The following is a 1,964-nucleotide window of genomic DNA, read 5'->3' on the forward strand; positions in this document are numbered from 1 at the left end:
GCTGCTGTGTTGAAAATACAGGAGTGAAGGGCAGAAGCATCTTCCACAAGGAAGTTTTCACTATAACTGGTGAGAGATGAGGATGATGGAAGTGCTGAAGGAAATGAAGAGTGGCAACATATCTTGAAAATGAATTGATTTGAGTATGGTGCTGGAGGAGAATATTAAAAGTACCATCAAATGTCCAAAGAAATCTATGTTGGAAGTAAAGCCAGAATGCTTAGAAGCCAGGATGGCTAGAGTTCATCTCATGCTTCAGACATTATCAGGGGGAACCAGTTCTTGGAGAAGGACATCATGCTTGGTCAATGAAAAAAGAGGAAGACTCCCATCAGATGGTTAGCATAGTGGCATCAGCAGTGGGCTCAAGTGTAGAAACAATTTGGAGGTTGGTGCAGGACTGGGTAGTGTTTTGTTTTGCATAGGGTCTCTGTGAATTGGTACTGACTCCATGGCACCTAACAACAAATAAGATGGAAGAGAAGTCAAGGCTAACTCCCAGTGTGATCAAGTGAATGAAATCAAATACTGAGAATAGGGAAGACTATAGAAGGAGCAGGAAGGAGGGTAGCTTTAAATTTGAAGGGCTAAGTAGAGATGTCTACTGGACAGATGGGTATAGATGAGAAATGGAATGTCACAGTGTGTGGTAATACAGAGTGTTAGTAGCAAAGATAGGAATGTGTCCAATGTTTAGAACTTGAGGGGAAGAGGAGGAATGGGACTTTAAAAAAAAAAATGGCCGTGAGGTAGGATGAACACAAGAATATGGAGATACTGCCGTCAACCATATAAGGTTTGTGAGGAATGTCTGGTGGGTTTGAACCACCGACCTTGCAATAAGTCCAATGCTTACAGCCCCACACCAGGACTCTGTGAAGAACTAGAAAGTTAATGGAGAAGGGAGTTGTCAACTGTATCAGATGGTATGAATTAAGATGAGGCTTGCCATTGTAATAGTTAAGTGCCATAGAATCTATTCAGATTCATAGAGACGTTATATAGGGTTTCTGAGGAGTGGCTGGTGAGTTTGAATTGCAGACCTTTCTTATCCTATAGCATAAGCAGAGTGGATTGGGTTCAAGAGAGAATGGGAGGGAGAAAGGTGGAGGCACTATGTGGTGACAACGCAGTTCTGAGTTTTGCTGTATGGAGAGAAGTGGCTCAGTACCTAGAGGGAGAGAAATAAGATCAATATTTTCTTGTTTCTAAGATGAGGGAAATTGCAACATGTATATTTGCTAATGGGGAAAACTAAGTAGATGGCACGAGATTTGTTGGAGCAATGTCCTTGACTAGATGAGAAAAAATGGGATCTAGGTGGGATAATGCGCTGGACCGCAAGGTTGGCGGTTCAAACTCACCAGCCGCTTTATACAGGGTTGCTATGAGTTGGAACTTGACTCAACAACAATAATGGCATACGTGGAGGTGTTTGTCATGCATAATAGTAAGGTTAGCGCAGCCACAGTAGAAGAAAGGCAGAAAATGTGTGAATCACAAGTTTTGAATTAATGTGGGAGCCATGTAAGATTTCTTCTGACATGGATTTTTTTTTGTGTGTGTGAAATTCATCTATTTTTTTTTTTTTTTTTTTTTTTAATTTGCCCACCTGCCCATATAGCACCAGCTCACAATGTTGGCTCATTTTTTTAAAAATTTGGGACAGGGTGGGTGGGTAGAAGTAAGGAGTGGAGTGAGGGTTAGAATTAGGGTTAGCACTATTGGTAGTTCTGGGCTAAGTCCAGGACTTTGTTTAGTGTTAGAGTTATGGTTAGGACTAGGGTTACTGTTAGGCTAAGGCTTGGATTAAGACTTAGTTTAGTTTTTGGGGTTACAGTTAGGTGTACTTTTTTTGTTGTTATTGTGAACTGAGTGATAGTTTACATAGGAGAACACCTTTACACCATCATTTCATTGCAATTATTACAGTCTCTGTGCATCATCAACTATTTGCTGCCAAT

Source organism: Chrysochloris asiatica, unplaced genomic scaffold (genome assembly GCF_000296735.1).
Source record: "Chrysochloris asiatica unplaced genomic scaffold, ChrAsi1.0 scaffold00138, whole genome shotgun sequence".
Lineage (NCBI taxonomy): Eukaryota > Metazoa > Chordata > Mammalia > Afrosoricida > Chrysochloridae > Chrysochloris > Chrysochloris asiatica.